The following is a 14,596-nucleotide window of genomic DNA, read 5'->3' as shown; positions in this document are numbered from 1 at the left end:
CTGATTTTTCAAGACTGCTTTTGACTTCTTTTACGACATGGATCCTTCTGTGATACGGCTACTGAAACTAAGCCATAAGGTGCAACGAAGGATTGGTACCATAGAGAAACATTTTTTAGAGAAATTATAAAGCAAAAAAAAAAAAAATCAGCCAGAAATTATGGTGTATTTCTGTAAAGTTACACTGAATCTGCCTGCCTGCCCTTCCCCCTCCTCTGCCTCCTCAGACTGCACAACATGTAGATGATGAGGATGAAGACCTTCTTGATGATCCACTTCCACTTAATGAATGGTAAATAATCACCTTGCCATTCAGTTAATAACCTTGTCTGTTGTGTGTATGCGAGTGTCTTCCTGTGAAAATCTAATAACTGTAAGGCAAGAACTGTATGAGATGTCCTTGTGTCGTCATTATCATTATCATCATCTTCATCCTGTAGACCATTGTGTGCTAGACCTGTATTGAAGTGTTTAGCCTATCCTTGCATAGGCGTAAGGTGAGTGATATTTAATACAGAATTAATAATGTGTTAGTTTTCTTACTGTTTTGTAAGTGCTTTCAAAGAATTACTGTACAGTAGCTTCTCTTGTAATTGGAGAAACTGTGTATCTGCCTGTCATCACTGGTAAGTGTTTTTTTAAAAACTGGTAACAATATTTCCAGTACTGTATTATGAATATGACTGTAATACTGTATGCCATAAAATTTTTTATAGCAGTTTATTCATTAGTGTATAGGTTAAGCTACTGTGAAACATTATATCTATTATACTAGGATATCCTAAAGCAATCATATTGCTGTCTCTTCATTATTAATGCATGAATTGAACTGTTATGCCTGTAAATAAATACAAATTTCCTTTACACATTACCTTTTCATTTAAAAAAATAAATTACATGTGATTTATAATATTAGTCTCAGGTGTACAACATAGTCAGTATATTTATAGATTATATTCCATTTAAAGTTATTACAAAATAATGGCTGTATTTCCCTGTGCTGTATGATATGTCCTTGTTTCATATTTATTTTATGCATAGACATTTGTATCTCTTAATGATTAGTAAGGCTTCCAGTCAATGGTAGGCTATTAGTAGTTACGTTTTTGGTGAGTCAAGTTATATGTGATTTATCAACTCAGTGGGAGTTGGCTCCCAGTCCCCAAGTTGTTCAAGGATCAACTGCGCGTTCCTTGAAATGCTAATAAAAAGTACAAACTGGTCTTTGAAATAGTGTCTATTTCGGCAATTAAAAGTATTTTTATCCTTGTATCGGATGCAAAGGAAGCTCCAGAGGTTTCGTTTTGCACTGGGTAGTAGGGTACAGAAAATTGCAAGTCAGTGTATAATCATGCCTTAACTGACAAGGTGTCGGTTAAGAATAATATATTAATGAATGATAGTTAATCAGTTGCATTGTGGTTTATAAGTGACGAAGCAAAAACATCATCCACTGTTTCTCTCGAAGAACCTTGAAAGCGAAATAGGTTATTTACCCAGGTCAAAGTACCACAGGTGAATTTCTCTTTAGCACAGTTCTCCCTCAGTACCTGCCAGGGATTGGTTCCAGACCCCCTCCTCCCAAAACCAAAATCCACGGATGCTCAAATCCCTTATATAAAATGGCATAGTACTGTGGGGCCTCCATGTCCATGGGTTTTCCATCTGTGGACACGGAGCGCCAACTGTATGTCTCACAGCTGTTCACCTCTTCACACCTATTGCTCCTTCTAAGAGGTTTTCTTAAAAGTGGCATCTGCCTCTAATTAGGTTGGTTAATTTTTTTCTCTTTATCTTGCCCCTCTTCTCCTTAATTCTCCTCAAATCTGTGTCTCTTTCTACAAAGGTCACGTGCAGGTGATTTTGAAGCTCATTTCTATAATTGTGTTTATTATTGATAATGTACTGTGCTTTTGGGTGTGGGTAACACATGCTCATTTTTATTCCTGTTTCAGTGCCTGACTATAAAGGAGGACTGTAATGCTGAGACTGTTTGGAACTGTAATAGCACATGAGGAAAGAAAGACTTCTTTTGAGTTGGGTGCAGTTTGTGAAGGACTTACTCCCACCTACCCAGAATGTAGAAATATTCTTAGATTATCTTACAGATTACGTGAAAGTTATAAAGTAAGAAATGATTTGTATTATAGGACTTCAAGAAGTAAGAATATAATTTCTTCTCTGTCCTCATCCAAGATGATGGCATGTTGAGCATTAGCTGAAATGTAGGGAAATGAAATCATAAGTTAGCTCCTTATGACAGCAAATACGGCAACCGTTAGCTCCTCCCATCCCTGGAGGAACCAGTAGCTCCTCCCAACCGTGCCACTCCTCTCGTCCAAGGTGGGATCTTTTTGCCGCTCCCCCTGGGTCGTGGCTGACTTTGTAACTTGCTTTTACCAACAGAAAGGGGCAGATCTAAAAGTGTGCCTGTTCTGGGCTTGGGCTTAAGAGTCCTGGCTGTCTCTGCTATTCTTTTGAAGCCCTGAGCCACTAGGTGAAGAATTGCAGCTAGCCTGCTGGAGAGAGTGCGATGAGGTCAGCCTCCAGCTTTTTCAGCATCTCAGCTGTGGTCGCAGGCATGTGAGTGAAGCCATCTTGGATTCTTGAGTCCTAGGAGAGATCCAGTTGACATCACGTGAAGCAGAGATGAGGCTATCCTTGCTGAGCCCTGCCCAAGTTATAGAACCATGAGCAAGTAAATGGTCGTTACTCTTTTAAGCTACTGAATGTTGAGGCAGTTTGTTATAACTGAATACACAACTGAATAGATATCTGAGTATCTATGTAGATAACTGAAATAGATTGCTAGAAACTGAAACTGATGTTGAGATAGCAGCCAGAGGAAAATTTTCTGCATCTAAGGAAAAATAGACACTGTATAGGGCTCAAAGTATAGAAAATACTAGTGGAGAGATTGGGTCTCTGGACAAATGGAGAAACTGAGACTTTCATCTTTGGAGAAGTTTCTAAAACTGGGACCAGTTATCTTAACATATGGCTAATCAGTGTCTCATGTAAGTGGTACACTGAATTGAGTGGGAAAATATTTTGAGTAGGCTACTCTGTGTTTGGGCATCTGTACAGATAACGTCTCTTGAGGCTCAAATGGAGAACTGCACAGATGTATTTGGCTGTCTCAAGAGTCTTCTCATCAGCACTTCATGGCCATGTGTAGCACCCTTCTTTCCTATTTTTTTTTTTTTTTTGAGGTTAAGGGGTTGGGAAGACAAAAGAGGAGTTGATATCTAGCTGAATAGGGAGTTTTAGCTATTGTCTCTTTTTGTGAACTTTGTGTTCTGCTTTGAGTGGCCTTAGGTGAAATGATTCACTACAGTGGAAACTTACAAGGAAATCTAGTTATTTGAAATCATTCAAAACTACAGTAGGCCTTTAGGGGTTTCGGAAACCATGTTATATAGGCAACTATCTATGTACAGAGTCACTCTTGAATATATATAAAATGTGTGTCTCTCTTAAGTGGTTAAATTCCAGACATTTTCTAACATAGTTGAGTTCCTACTAATTTATTTGAAATATTATGGCCCTAAGTGCATTAAAATTGGTTCATTTTTTGTTAATTTATTCATAAATCATTAAAAATTTATTGGTAATTGATTTTCTCCTATTTTGTCCATGTATTAGGATATCTGTGGTATAAAGATGAAGAATTATTCCAAATTGTTTCATACACTGATATTGAGGTCTTGCTTTCTTAATTTCTCAACCAAAATCATTTTCTTCTAATTTTGTGAATCCAAACCTCATACCAAGTGGCTTAACTACGTTCTTTCCATCTATTACACACTTACTGCTAACAAAGATCATATAATCTGGAAAAAATGGATTTGCACCAGATAATTCACCAGCTGTGTCTTCTGTTTTATTGATGACGCATTACTCTGTAACAAGGTCCTACTTATTCACAAAAACATTTAGACACATCTAGTGATGGGAAAAATCTAAAATAATTTAAGAGAATGCCAATTCTTTTTGTGCAAAGAGAAGGTAATAGTTCACCTGGAAAGGTCTGAAAGGGAAGAAATGCCTTTTCGAACTTGATGCACTGGAATGAATCTGGATCACGGTAATGTTTAAAAAACAAAACAAGGTGCAAATGAAAATAAGATGCTATGCAGTTAGGTTGCCTCAGACATCAAAAAGCCTGTATGTCTATGTTGTGCCTGCTGATATAGAGGAGCACTCAGTTGTTTTGGACAAAAGTTCTGATTGATTGAGACAAGCAGTGACGTGGGTGAGGGGAGACAGTGGTTACTAGACAGAGAGGTCCCTGAGGGCAGGAGCTGTGCCATCATTGTTATCCTTGTTCCTGTTTACAGAAAGCAACTATTATATATTTTACCTTATTTGTTTCCAACACTTGCAACCATCCTGCAAGAGAGGTGTGATTGTTCTCATTTTACCAATGATGAAACTGAGTCTCAGAGATGTAAAGTAACTTGCCTGAAGTGACATCTTAGGAATGGTGGCCTTGGGATTCAAACTCAGATCTCTATTTATGGCCTTATTTCTCAAATACCTTATGTGATTATGGAATAAAAAATGGTGAACATTCTTTAAAAGTTTATCCAGTAGAAAAAAAAGCTTTGTGACAGGAAAATTTGCAGGTTCTCCTAGGCTTTGATGAGGGGAAGAGGGGGCGCTAGAGAAATAGTAGCAATAATCATAACTGTCAAGAGTTTTCAGATTGGATGGGACCTAGCTTTGGGAACCGTGATTGGAAGAATTCCTAAGCCTTGCTTATTGAAGTTTTCCTGACCATTAGGTACATGTAAAGGGCATTAGGTACATGCAAAGACCATTAGGTGGCATTTCAGGGAAGCAATTGAGAAAGAGGCATTTCCTTTGCTAAAAGAACAATGGTTTGGCTTATTATTTCTCATAAATGGAATTCAAGAATCACAGAATTTGGACTAGAGATAATTTGTGTGTTACAGTACGTAAACTGGGTAGCTGCCTGATGCACAATGATTCTTCCTTGGTTTCAAATTTCTTGGGAATTTGCTCTTCTTCCTGATATTTTAGACACTTGTTCTGAATGGAACTAGCCATTTTTAAAACAAGTTTGCTTCCCTGTCAAGCAGTAATTGGTGCAAGTGGTCCAATCATACATAGGAAGACCATATAATTACATGGGGTCATTTTTCTCCTGACTTTTTATTTTGAAAAATTCTAAAATTTTTCAGAAAGAATAATACAGTGAATATAATCTGTTGAATTATCTAGATTCAGTAATTTGTTAACATTTTGTGACATTGGCTCTGTATCTCTCTTTTGATGTAGCCTTTTTTTTTTTTTTCAAATCATTTGAAAGCAAGATGTAGACATTATGACATTTTCCCATTAAATCCTTTGGTGTGTATATCACAGAACAAAGGATATTATTCTTCTACATAAGCACAGTATTGCCATCATCTACAGTTGTTCCCCCAAATGTTCCTTATAGGTGTTCCCCCACTCTCTATGATCATACATTTCATTGGGTTTTCTAGTTTCAATCTTATGTAAAAAAACCTTTTACAACACTGACATTTTTGAAACATCCATTATGATTGTAATAGAATGTCCCACAGTCTAGATAGTTCTAATGTTTCCTTATAATTAGCTTCAGATAAAACATTTTGGCAAGAATACTACATAAATAATGTTACGGAAATTGGGATAGTTTAGAGAGTGCAGTGTGCACTGTTGGGTCATTATGCTGAGACAACAGGTATAAACTGGGCTACTTGGCCACACTAATCATAGAACCCCACCTGCAGTCAAAGTGGCTAGTCCAGATATTGGCATATCATCTAAACTGGGCCAATCGGCATCCTCCTCTGAAATAGTTTATATTGATTGGAGGAAAGAAGGCTCTTTCACACTGGTTGCTAAGCTCTTTGTCTGAAGTTGGGAAGTTTTGAAATGTAGAAAGAAATAAAATAGAATAAGTGAATCCTGATGGCATTCATCCTCTGGTTCCAGTTGTCTCTAAAATTAGGTTCATTTCTGCTCTTTAAAAAAAATTATCGAACGTTTATCATGAGCCAAGCAATTTTCTAGGGCTTTGCATGTATTAAATGATGCCATTTTCCTTAAAGTTTCAGGAGATCGTTTTTATTTCTGTCCCCATTTTATAGGAGCCAAGGAAGGAGAAGCTTAATTGGCTCATCAGAGATGGCACAACTAAAAAAGGGCGGAGCCAAAATAAGAATCCATGGTACACGATCTCAATTACAGTGGTAAGATGCCATCCACTGTTCACTCTTGTGCATAAACTGGTTGGCTTAGATTTCTATCATTTGAAGTCCTAGAGTCCACGTTAATACCCATATGACCTCCAGTTCTCTAGGAACTGAAGAATCAAGTCACGTCTGAAAAGATGAGATGTGAATGGGAAAAGCCCCCTTCTTAGGCCCTGTTTTCATTTTTCTTCAGGTGTGCTCTTGATTTAGCGTTTTCCAACAGTTTGTTTCTAGAGACCTGCAGAGTGTTCCTGTAATGAGTACATTAATAATGAAAGAATTTTGGAAAAGACAAGGTTGAAGCTTTGATAATTAGTGTTTAGTCAAACCACTTAAAATGTTTAGGACATAAATTAAGAGGACATAATCTTTCACATATTGAATCTTTCACTGTATTACCACTCTCAGAGCCAGTTGTTTTAAGAGGCTCTCTTCTTAATGTGTTGGATGACTGTGTAGTCAGTTTTAAAATATAAAACAAGTTCGTATGAAGGAAGTGGTCTTCTTGATGACAATGACAGATGACAGGGTATTGTGAAATTTTAATGTGTAGCATGATTGGTTGCAAATTGCTTCCATGTTTGCTGAGGTAATTTGCAAATAAGAGATGAGTCAGGAGAGACCTTCAAGATGTCAGAGGAGTAAGTAAAACATGGAGATCACCTTCCTCCCCACAAATACATCAGAAATACATGTACACGTGGAACAGCTCCTACAGAACACCTACTGAACGCTGTCAGAAGACCTCAGACTTCCCAAAAGGCAAGAAACTCCCCACGTACTTGGGTAGGGCAAAAGAAAAAAGGAAACACAGAGGCAAAAGGGAGCTGTGAAGGAGGAAAAGTTTCCACACACTAGGAAGCCCCTTCTCGGGTGGAGATGGGGTTGGGGGCGGGGGGAAGCTTCAGAGCCTCGGAGGAGAGTGCAGCAACAGGGCTGCAGAGGGCAAAGCGGAGAGATTCCCACACAGAGGATCAGGGCCGACCGGCACTCACCAGCTCGAGAGGCTTCTCTGATCACCCGAGGGGGTGGGCGGAGGCTGGGAGCTGAGGCTCAGGCTTCGGAAGTCAGATCCCAGGGAGAGGACTGGGGTTGGCTGCGTGAACACAGGCTGAAGGGGGCTAGTGCGACACAGCTAGCCGGGAGGGAGTCCGGGAAAAAGTCTGGAACTGCGAAAGAGGCAAGAGGCCGTTGTTTCGGGGTGCGCGAGGAGAGGGGATTCAGAGCATCACATAAACGAGCTCCAGATACAGTGCGAGCCGCAGCTTTCAGCGCGGATCCCAGAGTTGGGCATGAGATGCTAGGGCCGCTGCTGCAACCACCAAGAAGCCTGTGTGCAAGCAGAGGTCACTATCCACACCTCCCCTCCCAAGAGCCTGTGCAGCCCACCACTGCCAGGGTCTCGTGATCCAGGGACAAATTCCCCGGGAGAACACACGGCACGCCTCAGGCTGGTGCAACGTCACGCCGACCACTGCTGCTGCAGGTTCGCCCCGCATTCCGTACCCCTCCCTCCCCTCGGCCTGAGCGAGCCAGAGCCCCCTAATCAGATGCTATTTTAACCCCGTCCTGTCTGGGCGAGGAACAGATGTCCTCTGGCGACCTACACGCAGAGACGGGGCCAAATCCAAAGCTGAACCCCAGGAGCTGTGTGAACAAAGAAGAGAAAGGGAAATCTCTCCCAGCAGCCTCAGGAGCAGCGGATTAAATCTCCACAATCAACTTGATGTACCTGCATCTCTGGGATACCTGAATAGACAACGAAACAACCCAAAATCGAGGTGGTGGATTTTGGGAACAACTATAGACTTGGGGTGTGCTTTCTGCATCTAATTTGTTTCTGGTCTTATGTTTATCAAATGCTAACAGCCATAAAAGGGAAAGTGACAGTAAGACAATCACAGTAGGGAACTGTAACACCCCACTTTCACCAATGGACAGATCATCCAAAACGAAAGTAAATAAGGAAACACAGGCTTTAAATGATACATTAAACAAGATAGACTTAATTGATATTTATAGGACATTCCATCCAAAAACAACAGAATACACTTTCTTCTCAAGTGCTCGTGGAACATTCTCCAGGATAGATCATATCTTGGGTTCAAAATCAAACCTTGATAGATTTAAGAAAACTGAAATTGTATCAAGTATCTTTTCCAACCACAGTGCTATGAGACTAGATATCTATTACAGGAAAAAATCTGTAAAAAATACAAACATATGGAGGCTAAACAATACACGACTAAATAACCAAGACATCACTGAAGAAATCAAACAGGAAATCAAAAATTACCTAGAAACAAATGACAATGAAAATACGATGACCCAAAACCTATGGGATGCAGCAAAAGCAGTTCTAAGAGGGAAGTTTATAGCAATACAATCCTACCTGAAGAAACAAGAAACATCTCAAATAAAAACCGAACCTTACACCTAAAGCAATTGGAGAAAGAAGAACAAAAAAACCCCCAAAGTTAGCAGAAGGAAAGAAATCATAAAGATCAGATCACAAATAAATGAAAAAGAAATGAAGGAAAAATAGCAAAGATCAATAATACTAAAAGCTGGTTCTTTGAGAAGATAAACAAAATTGATAAACCATTAGCCACACTCATCAAGAAAAAAAAGGGGGAACACTCAAATCCATTGAATTAGAAATGAAAAAGGAGAAGTGACAACAGACGCTGCAGAAATACAAAGGATCATGAGAGATTACTACAAGTGACTCTATGCCAATAAAATGGACAAACTGGAAGAAATGGACAAATTCTTAGAAAGCACAACCTTCTGAGACTGAACCAGGAAGACATAGAAAATATGAACATACGAATCACAAGCACTGAAATTGAGACTGTGATTAAACATCTTCCAACAAACAAAAGCCCAGGACCAGATGGCTCCACAGGCAAATTCTGTCAAACATTTAGAGAAGAGCTAACACCTATCCTTCTCAAACTCTTCCAAAATCTAGCAGAAGGAGGAACACTCCCAAACTCATTCTATGAGGCCACCATCACCCTGATACCAAACCCAGACAAAGATGTCACAAAGAAAGAAAACTATAGGCCAATATCACTGATGAACATAGATGCAAAAATCCTCAACCAAATACTAGCAAACAGAATCCAACAGCACATTAAAAGGATCATGCACCATGATCAAGTGGGGTTTATCCCAGGAATGCAAGGATTCTTCAATATACACAAATCAGTCAATGTGATACACCATATTAACAAGTTGAAGGAGAAAAACCGTAGGATCATCTCAGTAGATGCAGAAAAAGTTTTTGACAAAATTCAACACCCATTTCTGATAAAAACCCTCCAGAAAGTAACCAAGGAGGGAACTTATCTCAACATAATAAAGGCCATATATGACAAACCCACAGCCAACATTGGTCTCAGTGGCGAAAAACTGAAACCATTTCCACTAAGATCAGGAACAAGACAAGGTTGCCCACTCTCACCACTGTTATTGAACATAGTTTTGGAAGTTTTAGCCACAGCAATCAGAGAAGAAAAAGAAAGGGAATACAAATTGGAGAAGAAGAAGTAAAGCTGTCACTGTTTGCAAATGACATGATACTATACATAGAGAATGCTAAGGATACTACCAGAAAACTACTAGAGCTAATCAATGAATTTGGTAAAGTAGCAGGATACAAAATTAATGCACAGAAATCTCCTGCATTTCTATACAATAATGATGAACAATCTGATAGAGAAATTAAGGAAACACTCCCATTTGACATTGCAACATAAAGAATAAAATACCTAGGAATAAACCTACCTAAGGAGACAAAAGACCTGTATGCATAAAACTATAAGACACTGATGAAAGAAATTAAAGATGATACAAATAGATGGAGTGATATACCATGTTCTTGGATTGGAAGAATCAACATTGTGAAAATGACTCTACTACCCAAAGCAATCTACAGATTCAGTGCAATCCCTGTCAAACTACCAATGGCATTTTTCACAGAACTAGAATAAACAATTTCACAATTTGTATGGGAACTCAAAAGACCCCGAATAGCCAAAGCAATCTTGAGAAAGAAAAACGGAGCTGGAGGCATCGGGCTCCCGGACTTCAGACTACACGGCACAGTTACAGTAATCAAGACAGTATGGTATTGGAAGAAAAACAGAAGTATAGATCAGTGTAATAGGTATAAAACCCAGAGATAAACCCACCCACATATGGTCACCTTATTTTTAATAAAGGAGGCAAGAATATACAATGGAGAAAAGACAGCATCTTCAATAAGTGGTGCTGGGAAAACTGGACAGCTATATGTAGAAGAATGAAATTAGAACACTCCCTAACACCATGCACAAAAATAAACTTAAAATGGATTAAAGATCTAAATGTAAGGCCAGACACTATAAAACTCTTAAAGGAAAACATAGGGAGAACACTCTATGACATAAATCACAGCAAGATCCTTTTTGCTCCATCTCCTAGAGAAATGGAAATAAAAACAAAAATAAACAAATGGGACCTAATGAAACTTAAAATCTTTTGCACAACAAAGGAAACCATAAACCAGACGAAAAGACAACCCTCAGAATGGGAGAAAATATTTGTAAACGTAACAACTGACAAAGGATTAATCTCCAAAATTTACAAGCAGCTTGTGCAGCTCAATGTCCAAAACCAAACAATGCAGTCCACAAATGGGCAGAAGACATAAAGAGACATTTCTCCAAGGAAGATATACAGATTGCCAACAAACAGATGAAAGGATGCTCAACATCACTAATCATTATAGAAATGCTGATCAAAACTACAATGAGGTATCACCTCACACCAGTCAGAATGGCCATCATCAAAAAATCTACAAACAATAAATGCTGGAGAGGGTGTGGAGAAAAGGGAAGCCTCTTGCACTGTTGGTGGAACTGTAAATTGATACAGTCACTATGGAGAACAGTTGGAGGTTCCTTAAAAAGATAAAAATAGAACTACCATACGACCCAGCAATCCCACTATCTGGCAAATACCCTGAGAAAACCATAATTCAAAAAGAGTCATGTACCACAGTGTTCATTGCAGCTCTATTTTCAATAGCCAGGACATGGAAGCAACCTAAGTGTCCATCGACAGATAAATGGATAAGATGTGGCACATATATACAATGGAGTATTACTCAGCCATAAAAAGAAATGAAATTGAGTTATTTGTAGTGAGGTGGATGGACCTAGAGTCTGTCATACAGAGTGAAGTAAGTCAGAAAGGGAAAAACAAATACCATATGCTAACACATATATATGGAATTAAAAAAAAATGGTTTTGAAGAACCAGGGGCAGGACAGTAATAAAGATGCAGACGTAGAGAATGGGCTTGAGGACACGGGGTGGGAAAAGTGTAAGCTGGGACGAAGCGAGAGAGTGGCATGGACATATATACGCTACCAAATGTAAAATAGCTAGTAGGAAGCAGTTACATAGAACAGGGAGATCAGCTCTGTGCTTTGTGACCACCTAGAGGGGTGGAGTAGGGAGGGTGGGAGGGAGACGCAAGAGGCAGGAGATACAGGGATGTGTGCATATGCATAGCTGATTCACTTTGTTATAAAGCAGAAATTAACACACCCTTGTAAAGCAATTATACTCCAATATAGGTGTTAAAAAAAAAAAAAGAGATGAGTCAGATCTTCCATTAGGATCATAGCAGATTAGAGTGAAAAAATCCAAAAGTTAACAGAGATGTTGTTTAACTTTGATTGACCTTGTTAACTCTTAAATATTAAATAGAATCAATTGAATTCCATTCTTGAGACCCCAGGTATAATTTTTAGATATTTATGTTTTTTAAGATGAAACAGAAGGTATTATTCACAAGTATAGTTATTATGACCATTTTTATACCAAACGGTAAGTTTTCCCTGAGTACTGAGTGACATTATGTGTCAGTCATTGTTCTGAGTTTTTTTCACACATGAATCTGAAATCGGAGTTGGAATAAGAATAAAGAACAGTGAGAAGGATGGGCTAAAGGGAACCATGTCTCTGTTGGTAAGCCTGCTTTCTTAAATCTTCACGAAGGGGCTATTGTCACTGTTATTTTACAGGAGGAAAAGCTGAGCCCTTAAGTTACTTGTTTAAGGTCAGTTAGTAGATGGTCTGAGGTTAGAACTCAGGTCTTTCTTGCTGCAAAGAGCAAGTTCTTTCTCTTATCACACGCTGGCGTTCAGGAGGGAATGAATGATGTTGAATGAATAAAAGAAAATAATCATGGGCATGTAGGCTGGGATTTGAGGTGAGCCTTGATCTACAATATTTGTCCAATGTAATAAATATATGCTGTTGTTTAAACATACATAAATACGTATGTTCAAGGGCTAAACGGTGTGATTTTTTCCCAATTATTTAGATTCAGTGTGTAATTTATTTCCTTTATAAGTAAAGACAACCAATCTTAATACGTGATATATAAAGGTGACCTGTATTTCAGCAAATATAGATTAGACTTTAGTATATTGGTAACACCGTATTGCTGTAAAATGTTAGAACTTAGAATGTTTTTGCACACATTTTATTCCAGATTTTTTCATTTCTAGGGGCATAGAGGAATGAAGTATTATGGTGCCAGGTTATATTTTCAATTTGTAGTGGCTTTCCCCCTGATTGTAGGCTAAAATATTTCAGTCAGATTTCATTTCTATTAGGGCTTATTTTACGGGGCCTACACAAATGTTCAAGAGTAGATTGAGTTATTTTTTATACTCATGGCACATATATATTTCTCTTGTCTGTTTTCCTCTTGTAGAAACAAGTTGTTGTCTTTTAGTTACATGAGAAATACATATTTATTACCCTCCACTCTCTCCCTATTATGTATACATGCAAACAGGGATTTCGTCTTAAGTTAATCCCTCAAATGCTATCAGAAAAGACATTTTAAACTGTCATGATAGGACCTGGTGGATGACAGCTGACTTGGAGCGAGGGTAGAGTGTGATTCAACCATTGTTAAAAGTCTGTGTCCCTATCATTGCATTCCTGTTTCTAACTTTCGTAACCAGTTAGCAACAATAGGTGAACATATGATCTGTTTCTTTGCGTTGGCAAAATCACAATTCAAGAAGACATAGTTTCCTTAGTTACTTTTAAAGAACACTCTTTACGGTGCTTGATGTAGTTAGATGAAAGAAAATTCTCTCAAACATTCTTTTGAACTAAAATGAAAAGGCTTAAATGTTTAGTTACATAACCCTAATGAAATATTTTCTTCTGTCTGCATGGATACAGGTTATTCTGATGGGATGCAGAACCAAATGACATGTAAACGTCAAATACATTAAACATTCTGCAAGATCTTATACGTTTAAAAAGTCTGGATTCTCTTCCTAGATAGTTGTGTGTGTATATATATACACACACACAACTATCTAGGAGGAGAATATACATATATATACTCATACATGGTATTTTGCTTACGATTTAAGTTGTTTGTGAACCTTCTGATGCTCATTCAGGGATCCAGATCAGACACCTATGGTCCATTTATAATTGATGTAGTTCCTATGTAATTGCTGGGTAGTATATTTTTAAGTCACTAGATTGACCCCTAAGGTTAAACACCTGTTGGATTTTGCCTCAACCCTGATTGGAGTTGGGGGGATACCTGTGTCTCTTCTGTACCTGTAGCAAAACACTGTGCTCCCTCTACATTGCTTCATTAGCACTAAACACAGGGCAGATTCTCAGAATGATTCCCCATGATAATTGTCTTTTTTGGAAACTATCTTATTAATGGCAGTAAATCAAAACATGGCATTTCACGTTCTGATTCACGTGCTACACCTAAGAACGTGTTTGTGTTTGCTTGGGTTTTCAGGGAGGGTTCCTTTTGCTCCATAAACCTCCCTCTCCCCAACCCTAATCTCTTTCCCCTGCCAGCAAAATTGGGAGTGTTGATCTCTATTTACAGCTTTTCTGTCCCATTATTACCTTTCTTAGAAAAACTGTTGTTACATCAGTGAATGGAAGAAATGGAATTTGCTCTTGCCGAAAAGTCATGAGATACAGGGCTGCATTATTTTCTCTCTTAGAGTGGAAGTGCTTTTTGGTGAATCAACTGTGGCATAAATTAACTGGACAACAACAAGAAGAATAACAACAACAAAAGCTTTAGAAATTCATTAAAAAATTATTCACAGTTCCTTTGAAAATTACCTAAATTCGTCCATACATTCATAGGCTTATGTTTCATAGGAAATAACACATGAAACAGTAACTGATACATTTGTAAAGATCACAGGAAGGTTTCAGACATTTTTATTCCCACAAAGGCCCATATTATTAAAAACACCTTGAAAATCAGTCTTCTGTGTAAT

General features: G+C 38.3%; 1 long non-coding RNA gene across 3 annotated transcripts in view; it reads left to right on the top strand.

The window, feature by feature from the left end:
- Nucleotides 1-14,596, top strand: part of LOC307194741 — a 566,811-nt gene that overhangs the window by 290,714 nt on the left and 261,501 nt on the right. The window contains exon 3 of one of the 3 annotated variants that reach the window (XR_013830620.1): nt 6,144-6,415. The exons of the other annotated variants lie outside the window; for them this stretch is intronic. This is a non-coding gene — a long non-coding RNA (uncharacterized lncRNA). Of the gene's footprint in view, nt 1-6,143; nt 6,416-14,596 lie in introns of those variants that run through there. 3 annotated transcript variants of the gene reach the window in all.

Source organism: Stenella coeruleoalba (genome assembly GCF_951394435.1).
Source record: "Stenella coeruleoalba genome assembly, chromosome: 11".
Lineage (NCBI taxonomy): Eukaryota > Metazoa > Chordata > Mammalia > Artiodactyla > Delphinidae > Stenella > Stenella coeruleoalba.
Note: the sequence above shows the minus strand (reverse complement) of the source record. Positions and strands in the feature narration are given on the sequence as shown.